This window comes from Gymnogyps californianus, chromosome 2 (assembly GCF_018139145.2).
Source record: "Gymnogyps californianus isolate 813 chromosome 2, ASM1813914v2, whole genome shotgun sequence".
Lineage (NCBI taxonomy): Eukaryota > Metazoa > Chordata > Aves > Accipitriformes > Cathartidae > Gymnogyps > Gymnogyps californianus.
In genome coordinates, this window is record NC_059472.1 from 7,432,422 (window position 1) to 7,447,511 (window position 15,090).

A 15,090-nucleotide genomic window follows, 5' to 3' on the forward strand; every position below is an offset into this window, starting at 1 on the left:
AATTCTCAATCAAGACATTATTATACCACCAACTCTGTTACCTGTGAGACTCATCTTCAAAGGTATTTTAGGGGGTGAGCAGGCTTGATGTACAGAACATTTTACCCTATAGTCTATTGATTAGAACAAATACCAGACTTGGGAGATTCAGCATCATCTCTGCCCTCTGCCTATGAGGTCTTCGACTCTTAGGAAAGAACCTGAACCACAACTGGAAGAAAGTGTATTTGGAGGAAGCCTTTAAAATCTCTGTCTCTCCTGTTAGAGCTCATTCCCTTTTTCAGGAGTAGTTGAGTAATAGTTGAGTAGTAGTAGCAGCTATTAATTGCAGCAAGCATTAGCATTCGGTTTCTTTCTCTTCCTGATTGCTGACTCAGCCTCCGCATTTGCAGAATCGTTCTCGTGAGCTTTATCTCTTGGTGGTCCAATAAATATTTAGGGAATCTGATCAAAGTAAAACAGCTTAAATGGGAGAACTTTAGAGCCTCTTTCTCCAGGATCCAGAGCTCCCCTTCAGGTCCTTTCTCACTTACTAGGCCATGGAGTCTTATGGCAAAGATGGGAACAAATGTCCCCAGATGGAAGAGGAATATGAGGCTGGATCATCAGTGAGACTGATGATTGTGTAACTATGGGGAAGAAAGAAGTGACATCAGAATTTCTCAGGACAACCTGGTTTAGGTGTCCAGTTCCCTGAAGCCTGGAGTTAGTTATATGCTTGGTCCTGATGGGCATGGCTCACCCCAGCCCTTTTCTTAGGATTTTTAGTTGACTACAGGGGGCACGAGCGGGGACAGGTCTCAATCCAAGATTCTTGGGATCCTCTGAAACAACTGGCTGCCTACCTAGTAAAAGCAATTTCAGCATCAGATGCTGTGTTAAAGCTGTTCACTTTGGACATATTTTCTGAAGCCTCACATTGTACAAGTTTTGGATTAGTTCTACCTCTGTGTCAAATGGTTCACAGTCACTGAAGTCATACAGGAATGTGTACTTTAAAGCTAGTGGTCATAAAACATTACTTTTTTCAATCTTGCAAATAGATGCATTTCCATGTACTTCAATGGGCCACATTTATTTTTTTGGCAAAGAATTTGTCCCTCTCAATTTTAAAAAGCGCTCAGGTATCATGTAGACGTGATACAAGGCATACAGCTGACACCACTGATTTTTCATCTTCCAGTTTACTTGATGCCTTTAAAATAAAACATAAATGATTCTTAAACACTATGCTTTCAACCAGCAGAAAGCTAGGGGATTGGTGCAAGAGCTCAGATGGGACAAGAGAAAAAGCTTACAATGATCTCCTCTAACTTCTTATTCCCTGAATCTACAGAAAACTGATATAACTTAAAGTCTTACTCACAACCATAATGTAAAATCAAAAGGGCCATTTAGTATCTTTTATTAAACACAAGGAAAGTCATTTCAAAAGAGGGGAGAGGATAAGTCTTCTGCAAGCTCACCACAGGCTCCCATTACAAGGTAGTTAACCAAGTATTTTTATTTCAGCATAGATGATAATTAATCAGAACTATTGTTCAGGTGCGCTGAAACCCGGCCATTTTCAGTGGTTTTGCAAGACTTGAAAAAGGTTGCCTGTACAACCTGCTGTCTTTTCAGTGCGTACCAGTGAAAGTATCTGTTACCTCAATGAGGAAGCTGTTAGACCCATCTCTGCTGTTTGTCAGGATAATTCAATTGATATTCTACCTAGAACCCTGCAGGACCACAGCTGCTGCAGTGGATAGACCTTCGTTAAGCCTTAAGTTACTGATTTAACAAGCTGTGCTAATGAAACAGGGTTTTAATGAGGTGCTTTTAGCTAGGCTTAATGTATTTTCCTCTTCATCTCAGCCCTACATTTCCAGAACTTTTTTACAATATAGCTTAGCAAATCCCTTCATTTTTCAACTAGAATGACCCTTGATATCTCATTTAATAGATGAACATATAATATTCAGCTATCCCAATCAACTTCAACAGTGGCTGTGTCCTTTCTCTAAGCAGCAGCTACTCACCAGGCTAAGAAACATGATACTGGACTGGAGGGCCTTTAGCCTGACTCACTGGTAGTTCACGTGTCCTCTGCTCACAAATTAGATTTAAAATGATACCTTTGATAAGTGATATGTCTCATCTTCCACAGTGCCATGTTGTAGCATTTAGGAAGCTGTGTCACTTTTTAAATGACAAATATTAAAATTATGTTCTTTGCTAGTAGTTTGCCAGAAATCAACATGTTTATTTATCAGCTACTCAGTTTTATCCAGATTCACATAGTCATTAGCAGACATAATGACAAATTGCCCCACGTGACCAGGATGTGAGCTGAAACCTCAAATAATAGTGAAGTAGTACACAGATCACCCAGCATAACTACCTTACTTGAAAGCTGCTCTAATTTTGTAAAGCAAGTTGTCAAATCGATGTCTCTGCTGTCAAACAAAAATATATTTTTAAAGGAATGCCTCAAAAATCCATAGAGGAGACGCAAGTGCAGCACGACATTTGTTTGATTTCATTCCTCAGGCGATGCCTTAAAAATTGATCAGACCACATTTAATGGAGAAATCATTCGAAGTCTAATTCAACCAACACCAGAAATATTTATGAAGAGCAGTTAAAAACCACTGATATGATACAGGAGGATACTTGTTGTAGTATTATTAATAGCTAGGAAGACACAGCTTCAACATATGATTTCTACAGGAACTCTGTGATGCATTTCCAGCAGCTTTTGTACAATGAGTTGTTATTAAAACAGCACAATCTTCCAAATTGCTGTTAGCTAAAGATGGGCTTTGTATGTCTTGATATTTATCCATTTTGACCTTTAATGCCTTTTACAGTAATTGTTGATCCAGTAAAAATCTGCTTTATCTGTCTTGCCCGGGTAGAAATATGACTGCAGGCTTTCACGAGTCAGCCCTATGGCAGTCTGTTACTTAATGTCATGTTTTTATTTAACTCATTCTTCCCCACATGTTGGTCCTCCCTGGTCTGTAATGAACTGAACTGAATGATTTGCATGTAAATGCCCAACGGTAATTAAACTTGCTGATAAACAGTGATTGCCATTCTCTAATACTACAGGTCTGTGTGAAATCTTCTCAACTGGGAAGCAAGCACTTTCTGGTCAGTACAGGGGGTTCTGATAAAGGCAATAGTATTTTTAGCTCTTTGAAAGGCCTTCTTGGTGCTCCTCATGTGTTTCAGTTACTCTTTTCCTCTCCTCCCTTCATTAAAATTTTACACATCCTTGCAAAAAAAACCCCAAACCCTAAACTAGTGAAAATGGATTTTTCTCTGAAGGACTGTTATCCTAGAGAGCTCCTACCAGGACTGTGGTTCAGCAGAACATCTCTTGGAGGCGCAACATCTACTGTTAGAAGGGAATTCTCTGCTATTTGAGGTAGGATGCGTCTCCTGTAGTATAAACTTCATGAACACAATGCACTCTTCTTCTTCACAGTTGTGCTAGCCCATGGGGCTGGACAGGAAGGCTCTCTGGGGTGGAGCTGTGATTATTTCATGCTTTTTCATACCTAACCAATGCCAGCAGTTGCCCATAGTAGAGATAAAGCCTTGCTCTTAGTCCCAGGACCACAGCTAAAAGACAGTTATGTACATTGAAACCTATATACATACACACACAAACGCACATACAAAAGAAAAATAATTGAAAGGCCACATTCCCAGATTCTTTCATGTGTCTTCTTGCTCTTAGCAGACTCAGCACAGCAGCTCGCCTGAAAGATGAGTAATAAGACATGGAAAAAATTAACATCCAAAATTTAACATTTTAAACTTTATACTTTGATCTCTTGTCCCTAGCTCTATACAATCAAGCAAAGTCCTTGGTATTGGGAGAGAAAAATGACCATTAATTGGCAGGAATTTTACGTACATGGGGATTTTCCATTTTGATTTTTCCAAAGGGCTAAGTACCTCCACGCACATTTCTCTTGGTGATCCAGGGATGCCACGCATCCAAATGTGCAACTTGCTTTGGACTGCACATAGAAGCCATTATTGCTTTGTTCAGAGAAATCTCAGCTGTGACAGAGCCTCACAGCCCTCTGGAGGAACAGCAGCCATGTTCTGTAGTGCTGTATGCTGGGGTATTCCAGATGTCCCTATCTTATATCCTCAATGCTATGAGAAAAAATCAGGAAGAAGGCACCAAACCTAAGCTGCAGACTGGTGACTGAAGGGTGGTCTATCAGTTCATCTTCTTGGAGTCACTGAGATGCAGGGTCTTGGAGCAGGCCAGATGCAGCGCACTGAGATGGAGAAGACTGAGCAGATACATGGCCATTATCACATTGCATGCCCCGGATTGTGTATGTTGCATAGGGTGGTGAAAATAGGACATGGCTCTCTTCCTTCCCTCGCCCCATAAATCCCTTAGTCCTTGATTTAATCTTAGGGCTGCCAGATCATTGATTAATGAACTCCATCCAATATTTCTTGACAACCCTGAAGCAAAGACAGAATGGATGGCTTCCCTTACCAGAATAACACTGGTAATTTTGACACAGATATTTGCTAAAAATAAATACAGCGTGGGAAAAATTTCCTCAAATGCACTGGAAAACTTGCCTTTCATCCTCTCCCCTTTCAGGATCCCATATCAAGTGAAGGCAGTCATTTATGTCCACTACCCTCGCAGAGCAACAGGTATCATCTACCCTCATCAGCTGAGCTTAGCTCTGCATGCAGAAGGGCAAGCAGCCACCCCACATGGAGCACTACTGGGAAACTCTGCAGTCCAGATGATAGAAATGCAACTTCTCAGAGGCCAACAGTTGCCTACAGGGTGACAGAGAGGGCGATGTGTCCCTAACCAGGACTCTGGGACTATTGTGACTCTCTGGGATAGTCCAAGACCCAGAAGTGTGTTGCAAAGTGAGAGTGCAACGAGAGGAAAGATGCGGAGGTTGCATTAAGGCTGTGAGGCAGAAGGATTTCCCCTTCCATGGGATATCCAGAGAGCTGAAGTCACGTCAAAAAACGGGGTCGATATAAACTCTGAGAGGAACACCGTGAGGAGAGTAGAGAGCAGAGAGCAGAACGTAAAAAAGGTATTTGCTCACTGAATGTTCACAGAGCGATGACAAATTGGGGACAAGTAGCTGCCGTGTGTGACATTGCAGGGAGAAATATTTTTCTTAGCCTTTCTATACACATGCTGTTATTTGACCTTTGTTGTTCCTCCCCAAAATCACTCTCTGCTGTCCTCACTCTCTAAAAATAAAAATTCTCCTTGTCTTAGTGGGAAATGTACCCATGGGAAGGGAATCAGGAATCAGGGAATGCGGGGTGGGGATTTTTTTGGCCATGTGTCATGGTGAGGGCTCCAAGCAATGATCTGTGAAATTTATGGCGAACAATCGTATATCTCAGTGTGGCCCTTTCTGCCACCAAGATCTCTCATGCGTGTATGAACTATGCTTATAAAACACATTTATTTGATTGGGCTAATTTGAAGGAAATTGCTGGTCCACAGAGGTAGGTCATGCAGGATTTATCCACCTTGTGGTGACTGCCTGTTTTTAGTGTAACTGGATAATTTTGAGTCTTTGGCAAGAGTTTCTCAGAATGTTTTTAATGCTGAAAATCATATTAATGTGTGAAGGGCTGAGCAGACAGATATACCTGTTGCTTGCACAGGAACAAGTGAGAGCAAGAGTCTCTCTGCACCTCTCTAATATGAAGGATTTTGAGAAGAAAATTCTACTGGGAATCTGATGTAGTCACCTTCTAACTGATCATGCTGTAAATATTAGAGACATCTGCGAATTTTTCTGTAGAACTGAGAAACAGTTAGGGGTGGATTAATGGACTGAATTAAATGTTGTCATCACTTGTAAAGTCAGTTTACTTAGACTGTAATTATAATCTGCCTGAAAGGATAAGAACTGCAATGTGGTTTCATGCACCGTAGCTGGGAAAGCAGCTAGCACAGGAGAGAGTGGGAGGGAAGCTCGGATTCTGACAATGCCCATCACCGTGGTGTGCTATTGCACAAAAGGGAAATTCTCCTCGAGCATAGCCAGAAGTGTATCTTTCTGAAGCGTAAAGATTTGCAGCTCTTCAAGTTTTAATGCTGATGAACACTTAGAATAGAACCAGCAATTTGCTGACAAATACTGGAAAATTGAGGTTTTGGTGAGGGGGAGAGAAAATAATTCACGAATGCTTGTTGAATTTTGTACTTTTTTTTTTAAAGTGTGTGTTACATCGTAAAATGCAAAGTTTTATTTTCTATCCATACTTTTTCTAGCAATAAAGACCTAAGGAGATAGGCAGTAAAATTTCATAAGGAATAAATCTTTTGTTATACCAGCTAGTACATCTAGAAAAAACATTGTGGAGCATATAAAAAGTGGTATATATTTAAAAAGTTTTAGACTAAAAGAAAATTATTTTAGATATCACTTTTGTTTTGCCAGGACCCAAGATGATCATATTTCTTTTCCATTTTGACTCAAATTACTTTTTACAATTATTAAATTCAATGTCAAACCAGAAACAAATGTACTTCATCTAGCTCCATACCTACTGTTTAACCTCCATGTTATTAATTCATAAATCACTGAAAAAAGGATTTTAAGAAGAATACTTATTTGTAAACTTGCAGTACATTTTGTTAACAGTTGTAGCCAAATAACAAAGACAGAGAATTAAAAAAGCTAAACAGATAATTTATAATAGCATTTAAAAAAAAAATTAAAAATTGACATATCAGGATAAGCCAAAATATTTATTTCATGTAGATTTCATTAAGTGAACTTTAAAAAATTATATTTCTTCCACAAGTGGCAATTATCCCCTGTAGCCAATTTTTCCAAACCAGATGAGTAAGAAATTATTTTATTCACTACAGACTAATACTACTGTTTTTGCTCATTAGTATCTGATCTAAAGTCGTTTAGATCTGTGCAGTTCCATGTTGAGCATGTTGTGTAGTTTCATGTCATGTTTCAGCGGGAATTTTCAGAATTATTAGGGGTTTCTTCTTAATTCACCAAGGTAAAGTTTTCAAAAATGTCTTAAGCTACTTTTGCCAGTGAAACATAGTAACCCTGGATGAACCCATTACCTTTGGAATTTTTCTTGAGCTTTTTTGTTCCTCTTATGTTATTTTTGAGAGGAATCAAACCAGGAAGTTTTGTTCCAGCAGCCCAAATTCACTGTTTCCTTCCATACAGATAAGCTGAATCATCTCCACTTTGTTTGTGAACTGAGAAAATTGTTTGATGATAAGGCTAAGTCAAATAAGAAAATATTTAATCAAGTGTATGTATGTTGATTATACACTCTGAAATAGGTTTATTTAAAGTTACAAGCTTCATAATTTAGAAATTTATCAATGCTACTAAAATTAGGATGTCTATGTTATGACATTTCTCACTTACTGTAACATTTCCCTCTCCCTTCCTGCGGCCCTGTATGTTTGTTTGGAACATTGTGCCCTGGGCAACACCAGAAAATGAGAGTTGGACCCGCTTCACAGTAAACAGTGAAGTGACACTTCAATGACAACTGAAATCAAAGAACTGAAGTCTGAATGCCAAACCTTTTGGCAAAGCAAAGGAGAAACAGCTAAGACATAAGCATCTGGTCCCAAATCAGTGCAAATGTATTAATGATAATGAATAACAATGTATTTCATTTTAATTTTACCAAAATCAGACCAATTATGAACTAGGGCCATGTAATCAGACACCAGCTTTATGGGTCAGTTGGTGTAGGGACAGTGACTCAACCCATGACACTTGGTACAGCTTTTCTTACCTACAAGTCAAGAGTTCAGCCTCTGATTGTTTTTATGTGTATACTATCCTGGAGACCTGCACCTGCACCTATACCAACTCTTTATTGTTCAGTGCAGGGATACTGAGACCTGGAAGCAGTAATTTGTCATACAAGCATTCTCTAGATGTTTGTCTAAAAGAACATTACAATAATTCTTCAGGCCTTTAGCAATGTAGACACAAAGTGTAATGGAGAGAAGAACACATTGGCCTGCTGCTCTACGTTCACTTAAAGCCTCCAACCCTTAGAGTATATTTCCTCAGTTTCCTTAGTTTTCTAATAGATGAGGACATTGATGATTCTTATCTAACCTAGATAAAATATTGCTAACCATTGACAATTCATTGTTAACTAGGAATAAGAGAAAGACTGCTGTTGGTGGGAGCAATAGAGGTTGCTGCCCTTGTCTTCCTTTCTCATGAAGGGAAAGAGAATGACAGGAAAGTAGGAGGATTTGGGGAAAGGACTGAAAAAATGTGCAGATGAGTCAATCAAGGAGAGATCATGGATTAAAAAATATATTGGGAAGTTGCTCTCCTCCTTGAGATTGACCTGAACAGGTATTACATTGAGCCCAACCTTGGAGAGGCAAAGAAATAGTCCTTGTGCCTTCAGTTTCCAAATAAAACCTACGTGTTATTAAAGAAGCTGAAACTTGGATTGCAGTACAAGGCACGTCTCTGCCTGGAGGCGTTGGAAGTGGTCTAGCGCAGCAACAAAGTGCACCTGAACTGTTGCAATGTCTAGGCTTAGTCTGCAAGTCTGAAGGAGCCCCAAACTTTAGTTGCTCTAGGGTTAGGTCAGCAGTTGACTAGCTGAAGGGATGACCCAAGGAAATGTGGGAAGCCGCTGAACTACAAGAAGTAAATCCTCTACGACTCCATGAATCTGTGGCAGAATATCATTTGGAGATTCAAAGTGGAGGGAGAATATCAAGAATGGTTGGTAACGCACATAGAGAGTCTGAACTTTAATAAATTTGGTAAACGATGTGTAATTGTAATTTTGTCCAGGATTACTCCTCCTGTACACTTTGCATTTCCATCTGGCTGAAACATTTATCACATGCCCAAGCTATGAAGGCATTTTACATTAGAAATACCTATTGTCCTGAAAAAATAAAGGAGAGTTTCAGGTAAGAAGTCACAAGATCTCCAAGAGATGACTTCTGTAGAACAGCTATTCCAGGCAGATCTCTGCAGGCACCCGTTCCTTCCATATTTATCAACCTGTAAAACAGCAGTCTCAGCCCAATACCTGGAGGCAGGACCACTGGTAGACCATGATGTACAATACAAACTCTTCTTCTGAAAGAAGGTGACTGCACCATGCCATTGGTTTTGTTTACAGGCACCTCAAGGCTTCCATGAATATTGTTTGTTGGGTGTTTACAGCTGAGGTTTCAGTTGTGGCTAAATATAGTCTAATAGTTCCTTCATCCTCACTCTGCATCATGATATGGCAAGGCTTTTGAAGAGTAAGTAGGCCATCCAAAACAAAAGCAGAAAATTAAATTCAGCATCCTTAATGTATGGTGTTTTCCGAAGCTTCTGTTACTTTCATGACATCTCACCAGAGCTATTTATGTCTATGGGGAGTTAAGAAAAAGATCACATATTGTACAGAGAGCACAGTGTTAAATTTATGCAAAGTGAAGAAAAGTGTTATCTCAAAAAATATTTATTTCATAGTTTTTGCCTCGAGGATTGTGCTTTGTTATGTCTTTAAGGAGAGCAGTGCTATATTAGCATCAGGTTTAAAATTCTTATAAATATTAAGAACATGTTTAATCTGTAACATTTATATAAAGCAGTACATCAAGCTTACCATATTGTGTAGAAAGAAAGGAAACACCTTTACTGCACCACTGCCTATTCTTCAGCTAGACTTAAAAATTAGAAACAGAAGATAGCTAAAAGAAAAGAAAGATGTTGAAAGGAAGCAGAAAGATGCTGCACTAGTTTCTTCAGTATTTTCTTTGCTTTCACATGAAATTTAATTCCTTTGTAAGGGGCTTGAATAGTTACAGCAAAATTGTGGTAGTTCAGGTTGCAAAGGAAAAACGTCTGTCTCTGCAGCAACAATAGGTTGTTGGTGTGTGAACAGCTACTGTCTTTGGATGGATCCCTCCACTTACTGTTAAAATACTCCCTTGCAAAGGACCTTTTGCAGAAATGTTCAAGGACATCAAACAAAGGATTTACGTGTTAAAAAATTACAAGTTAAAAACAATCTTGTCTCCAAGGATATCTAATTAAAATGCATGTATCATTTTAACAGTGGAGTGGTTTGGTCTTAAGTATCAACTTGCTTTGCTCTTCAGGAAAGTGTTTTAAAGGGAACTCACAGCGATAGGCTGACCTGAAGTGAAGTACTCTCCCCCAGTCCTCCCCGCAACCGTATGGATGGCAATATCTTGAACTGATTACTAACAGTGGGAGCGTTGGTAGGTGTCAGAGCGGAACAATTTTGTTTTTATAGCCCAGATCATCTGCATGTAGGCATAATTTAACAAGAAGCAGCCAAAACAATTTCAAAAATATTAGTTGTCTAAACCTTTTTTGTTGTTGTTGTGGATTTGTTTGTTTTTTTTTTTATTTTCAGGAATTTTCATTCCTTTATATGTCCCTTTGTACAGCTTCCATTAATGTCAGATGAATGCTTCATGCATAATTCCTTTGGTTTTCTAAATGGAAGCAGAATTCTATGTTGAGACTAGTTTTCCCAGTGACTTTCTTATTACGAGTCACTGAAGGTCGGACACTGCCTCTTCGGGGGTCACTCATGTGTGTAGGCATTGTCACAGAAAAAGATGCCAGGATGTAACCTCTACCCATAGAGGATGTCTCAGAATATTAAATACGAATGAACTTGGATTTCTGCTTGACCCAGGCCGGCTCTAGTCCATCCTCTAATATTCACTTTTCTCTGAAAAGAAATTATCATATTCTAGCAGAAACAAGGCTCTTCCTCCTGCTTCTCACTCTCTTAATGGAATACAAATCATAGACCCTACCTTTTCCGACAGACGGTTCTCTCTATTTCGTTCTTAAAAAACAGGAGGGAGCTCCCACATCTTCCTTGGCAGGCTGTGCAGGTGCCTGGCTAAAAAATAACCACCAACACAAACTCCAAGATTTTTCTTATGATGCAGTCTGCTCAGAAACTCCCCAGGTTTTCAAGCCCGGCCTCAAAACCAGTTGTCACTCCAGCTTTATGCATGTACAAAGACTGTCAAATGCCCAGCTGTCACACAATACTGCTAAGATTTAGTTTATTGGACTGCTCTCTTTTCTTTTTTTGATTGGTAAAGCCTGAGACATGGAGGAGGGGGATCTTTGACTGTGTTCAGTTTATTTTGTATACTATGAAAGAAGGATGTAATTCATTTTTTCTCCTCATCCCTAGGCTAAGGATGTAACATGGGAGCTGCCCTTGAGTACATTAGCTGGCAAAGAGCTGGGGAATCGTACCCTTTCTTGCTATTCTTTGACCCTGTAACCTTCCTACCCTGATGTTGTGCAACCCTAGAGAGCAGAATAATGTTTCACTCTTTTACAGCTCATGGTGTTCACTGAGTTTAAGAGTGGAACTACATTTTTCTGAGAGTAAACAGAAGGCATGAGAAATTTTCCTCCAATCTGGTGTGTTTTCAGTGTTGTTCTTTCCGTTCACTGTGAGACCTAGTCACCTCTTGCACTTGAAACCATTTTAGCTCCTCACTCTTAATTTTTTAAAGCAATATACATTCCTTCTCTCAATTATTTTGTTTTTCTGCAATATGTTTAGAACCTCTTTTTTTTTTTTTTTAAGTTTCATCTCTCAGGAGAAGAAATAATCCCTTTTAGGCTTTGTTTTAAGTGTTTCAGAAACTCAGAAATGCGATAATGCCCCCTCTCTGTGTTTCACCGTGGTACCGTTTTAAATGCTAAACATTTAAGGGGAAAGATCAGCAGCACTCCTAATGCAGATGCAGACCTTTAGGAAGCACATTAACACAAGCTACTGCTCTCAGGGCTTGCAGATTTGAACCCTGTCGGAGTTTATCTGCTGCCAGTTTCATACTATGGTTTGACATTTCTGGTCAAGAGGGGTGCCCTTGTGAGTCCTGAGAGGGGATGAATCTGAAAAGACAGAGAGGAGCATATTGTCTCCCTACAGCAGTACACTGCCAGCTTCCACTGCAGAGATACCTGTTACCAGCAAGACATTGCTTTGAGGAAGCTCATCACAGCATGATCTTACTTGTGCCTGCAGTCGCAAGCCGTCAAAGCACAGCAAGAAAGAGAGAGATGGCAGGAAGCATCAAAGGGGCACTGCTAAAGACTGAATAGGAATGAAAATAAAAGCTGCAGCCAGTGTAACTCCCTTCCTAAAGGGAGGGAGCAGAAGTGCAATGTAAGAAGGAGTGGTCACAGGAGACCTCAGGGCCAATTAATTCCTCCTGTAACCCAGCTGTTACAATAGGCTGGGAACTCAAGTGAGAAAATCATGAGAAAATTGCTATGGTGCACAAAAGATGCTTGTAAAACACTGCAGTGCCACGTCTCAAAGCTGCTGGGGGGCTGAGATATTACATTGCATTTTTTCCTGCTTTAACAGATGAGCTGTGGAGCTCAAACTCTTTAGCACTGCAAAATCCACATCTGCTTTCATACATACTAGGGTGACGATTGTGTACGAAGCCAAGCCTATCAGGCCAGGCACATGGATCTGAAAGGGGCAAGGAGACAGCTGGCAGCCATAATCCACGTGTTTGTCACCACCAAGCTAGGTTGCCCTGTGGTGGGTTGACCCTGGCTGGATGCCAGGTGCCCACCAAAGCCGGTCTATCACTCCCCTCCTCAGCTGGACAGGGGAGAGAAAATATAACGAAAGGCTCATGGGTCGAGATAAGGACAGGGAGATCACTCAGCAATTACCGTCACGGGCAAAACAGACTCGACTTGCGGAAAAATTAGTTTAATTTATTACTAGTCAAATCAGAGCAGGATAATGAGAAATACAACCAAATCTTAAAAACACCTTCCCCCCACCCCTCCCTTCTTCCTGGGCTTAACTTTACTCCTGATTTTCTCTACCTCCTCCCCCCCAAGCAGCACAGGAGTATGGGGAATGGGGGTTTGGGTCAGTTCATCACACGTTGTCTCTGCCGCTCCTTCCTCCTCAGGGGGAGGAGGACTCACACTCTTCCCCTGCTCCACCATGGGGTCCCTCCCACGGGAGACAGTCCTTCATGAACTTCTCCAACATGAGTCCTTCCCACAGGCTACAGTTCTTCATGAACTGCTCCAGCGTGGGTCCCATCCACGGGGTGCAGTCCTTCGGGAACAGACTGCTCCAGCGTGGGTCCCCCGCAGGGTCACAAGCCTGCCAGCAAACCTGCTCCAGCCTGGGCTCCTCTCTCCCCATGGGTCCACAGGTCCTGCCAGGAGCCTGCTCCAGCGCGGGCTTCCCACGGGGTCACAGCCTCCTTCGGGCACGTCCACCTGCTCTGGCGTGGGGTCCTCCACGGGCTGCAGGTGGATATCTGCTCCCCGTGGACCTCCATGGGCTGCAGGGGACAGCCTGCCTCACCATGGTCTTCCCCACGGGCTGCAGGGGAATCTCTGCTCCAGTGCCTGGAGCACCTCCTCCCCCTCCTTCTTCACTGACCTTGGTGTCTGCAGAGTTGTTCCTCTCACATCTTCTCACTCTTCTCTCTTGCTGCAACTGCTACTCCCCTGTAACTTCTTTTCCCCTTCTTAAATATGTTATCCCAGAGGCGCTACCACTGTGGCTGATGGGCTCGGCCTTGGCCAGCGGCGGGTCCGTCTTGGAACCCGCTGGCATTGACTTTATCGGACATAGGGGAAGCTTCTAGCAGCTTCTCACAGAAGCCACCCCTGTAGCCCCCCCGCTACCAAAACCTTGCCATGCAAACCCAATACATGACCTCACTGTCTGAGAAGAGAATACGAGGACCATTTCTCACTGGTATAAGAATGCAGCTGTTTGTTTGTCTTCCTGTGGTTTAGGTATCCATGAGAAAGCCATTCCCAGGAGTAAGTTCCATACTATTTTCAGTCCATCCTAGGTGCAAACTTGAATACTTAGGTCTAACTCTTACGCCAGTCAGGGATTCCTGCCCCACTTACATCAGCCTTCAAGCCACACATCCCTGTGACAGGAATTGAACTTCACTGGGATCATGCAGATGATCAAGGCCCGAGACCAAGGCTTGGTACAGTGGGACTAAATCTACTCAGCTTTAGAAATTGAGAGACAGTCGCAGGTCAAGTGTACCCAAAGAGTAAGTCTCAGAAAGTTTTTCACATTGTAAGTGCCACACCATAGATGACCACCCCTTTACATTCCTGAGCCTACCAGGAATTTGAACAAAGGTCAGAAAATATGTCTCCTTCTGACCCTCAGCTAGAGCTTTGATTCCAGAAGACTCCACAAAACCCCAAAGAGACTTTGCTATTGATATTGGTTTTATGTGAGAAGCTGTCAAAATTTGTGATGGCAGTTCTGCTAGGCAGACTGAAGAGACTGCCTGCAGGGTTATAAACAATAATATAGGTAAAAATAACTCCCAGGAAAATAGAGTAAAGGAGAGAGCTTGGTATGAGCACTTCAGAAACAGAGGGAACCAAAGAATCATTGAGATGCTAAGGGAAAAATGAGGAGCAAATATGAATATTTGGAAAATTTAGGGAATAGCTGAGAGTCCATGGATTTGTGAGAAAATGGACCTAAATACATTCAGATAAGAAACTGGGGGTCTCCCAAGGAGGAAGAAAGAGAAGCACATAGCCATGCTACTTTCATTTTTGCAACCCTAACAAATAGGCAAAAGAAGGCATTTCGTGTCGCTGTCATAACAATATGCTTGAGGTTTCCTGTTGAAAGCATTTGTGCACCAGTTCTGCAAGATACTACGTATTTATTGAATGTATTGCAAAAGTAAGTCAGTGTCGTGGTTTAACCCCAGTCAGCAACTAAGCACCACGCAGCCACTTCCCCTCCCCCCTCCCAGTGGGGTGAGGAGGAGGAAAGGGAAAAAAAAAAGTAGAACTCGTGGGTTGAGATAAGAACAGTTTAATAACTAAAGTAAAATATAATATTAACAATAGTAATAATGAAATATAATAATAATAATAGTAATGAAAAGGAATATAACAAAAAAAGGAGGGGGGGGGGGGAGAAAAAAACCAGTGATGCACAATGCAATTGCTCACCACCAGCTGACTGATGCCCAGTTAGTTCCCGAGCCACGATCCA